This window comes from Somniosus microcephalus, chromosome 3, assembly GCF_052327205.1.
Source record: "Somniosus microcephalus isolate GS21.2 chromosome 3, FLI_Smic_1.0, whole genome shotgun sequence".
Lineage (NCBI taxonomy): Eukaryota > Metazoa > Chordata > Chondrichthyes > Squaliformes > Somniosidae > Somniosus > Somniosus microcephalus.
In genome coordinates, this window is record NC_140989.1 from 374,452,839 (window position 1) to 374,455,650 (window position 2,812).

The window sequence follows — 2,812 nt, forward strand, 5'->3', positions numbered from 1 at the left end:
AGCCCGGACCTTTAGACCCAATTAAGCGTCTTTAGGATTTGGCTACCTCAAACTTTAGTTGAAAGTGACCGTCTGAGAAATACGCCTAATCCGGGGTGGCCTATAAGGGGCTAGGACTGGTAAATATCCCTTCTGTGGTGGTTAGAGGTCAATCATCACAGCCCCAGGACATCGCTGCAGGAGTTCCTCAGGGCAGTGTCCTAGGCCCAACCATCTTCAGCTGCTTCATCAATGAACTTCGCTCCATCGTAAGGTCAGAAGTGGGGATGTTCGCTGATGACTACAGAGTGTTCAGTGCCATTCGCAACTCCTCAGATAATGAAGCAGTCCATGCCCGCATGTAGCAAGGCCTGGACGACATTCAGGCTTGAGCTGATAATTAACAGGTAACATTCACGCCACACAAGTGCCAGGCAATGACTATCTCCAACAAGCGAGCATCTAACCACCGCCCCTTGACATTCAACGGCATTACCATTGCCGAATCCCCCACCATCAGTATCCTGGGGGCCACCATTGACCAGAAACTTAACTGGACCAGCCACATAAATACTGTGGCAACAAGAGCAGTTCAGAGGCTGGGTATTCTGTGGCGAGTGTCTCAACTCCTGACTCCCCAAAGCCTTTCCACCATCTACAGGGCACAAGTCAGGAGTGTGATGGAATACTCTCCACTTGCCTGGGTGAGTGCAGCTCCAACAACACAAAAGAAGCTCGACACCATCCAAGACAAAGCAGCCCGCTTGATTGGCTCCCCATCCACCACCTTAAACACGCACTCCCTCCACCACCGGCGTACCGTGGCTGCAGTGTTGTAGCTTCCAAAATATCTTATTAATCCTGGAACTCCCTCCCTAACAGCACTGTGGGAGCACCTTCACCACACGGACTGCAGCGGTTCAAGAAGGTGTCTCACCACCACCTTCTCGAGGGCAATTAGGGATGGGCAATAAATGCCGGCCTTGCCAGCGATGCCCACATCCCATGAACTAATAAAAACAAGTCCCCCATTATCACTACTCTATATTCTTGAACCTCTCTGTAATTTCCCAGTAAATTTGCTCCTCTATATCCCTCCCACTAGTTGGCAGCCTATAGAATACACCAAGTAGTGAAATGGCACCTCGATTATTTCTTAACTCTAACCAAATAGATTGTGTCCTTGACCCCTCCGGGACATCCTCTCTCGCCAGCACGGTAACATTTTCCACAACCAATACTGCCACCCCACCTCCTTTCATTGCTGACACTTTATTCTTATTTATCATAAAATTAATTCATGAATAAAAACTACTTAGAGGAGATATTTAAAATTAGGTAGAATTTACTTTCACTGGAGAGAAGCAGACTGAGAGATGATCTGATACAAGTCTTTAAAGGTCTGGATAAACATCACAGAATCAGACAGCACAGGAGGAGGCCATTCGGCCCATCGTGCCTGTGCCGGCTCTTTGAAAGAGCTCTCCAATTAGTCGCACTCCCTGCTCTTTCCCCACAGCCCTGCAATTCTTTCCTCGTTACTTCAGAAGTACTTCATTGTCTGTAAAGCTCTTTGGGACGTCCTGAGGTGGTGAAAGGGGCTCGTGTGCAACCACTGAGCCACGGCTGACACACAAAAGACTATTGAAGTCTGGGTCGAACACTGCACGATAACCAGATCCAAACCTCAGCCAGGTTCCTTAACACCAGAACGATTGGCAACTGTTCCACAATATAAATCCTGGGCAATGGGGAACGAGAAAGAAGGCAATCCATTTCTCAATTAGCTCACAGAACATTATTGCTTCCTCAGCATGTGTGAGAGGGAAGGTTCATTTGAAGATTAAAAGCTGAAAACCAATTCCCACTTAAACACAAATCAATAGGAAGACAGAACGAGACCCAGAGTTGAGCAGAGTGCGCTTGTAAATGGAAATAAAGGTCTGATTGAGCGACAGATGCACAGTATTCCTTCCGGGAACATTATCTTCACCCATGGAGAACATTCCCCACTCCTGATGTTTGAGCAATGATTTATTGATAATAAATCCGTGTTGGGGAATTGAACCCGATTGGTCAGTTGTCCAGTGGCAGGTGATTGGCTGAAACCTTCGACTTCCTGTGACAGGCATTGAGTTGGGATCCTGTTATTAGGAATGCTCAGTGATTCCCAGCAGCCCAGAGGGTGGGATTGCTGTAGGACGGGTCTCTTTAATAACCTGGAAAAGCAGAAACTCTGGGAGACCCGGAATTAATCCGGGCTGCTGCAGCTATTCAGAGAATCTCACAGCCCAGGAGGAGGCCATTCGGCCCATCGTGCTGTCCTGGCTCTTTGACAGAGCTCTCCAATTAGTCCCTCTCTCCCGCTCTTTCCCCACAGCCCGACAAACATTTCCTTTTCAAATATTTATCCAAATCCCATTGGTCTGAGGTGGCAGGTGGGGAGGAGGAAGTAGGAACAGGAGGAGGTCATTCAGCCCGTCGAGCCTGATCCGCCATTCAATTCGATCATGGCTGATCTGTATCTCAAACCCATTTTCACATTTAGCTCCGTACTCTGGATACGTGTCTCAGCCATGGCTCAGTGGGCAGCACTCTCGTCTCTGCGTCAGAAGGTCATGGGATTCAAGTTCCGTTCCACAGACTCGAGCCCATAATCCAGGCTGACAGTCCCAGTGCAGTGCTGCGGGAGTGCTGCACTGTCGGAGGGCAGTTCTGAGGGAGTGCTGCACTGTCAGAGGGGCATATAGAGGGAGTGCTGCACTCTCAGAGGGGCAGTATAGAGGGAGTGCTGCACTGTCGGAGGGGCAGTTCTGAGGGAGTGCTGCACTGT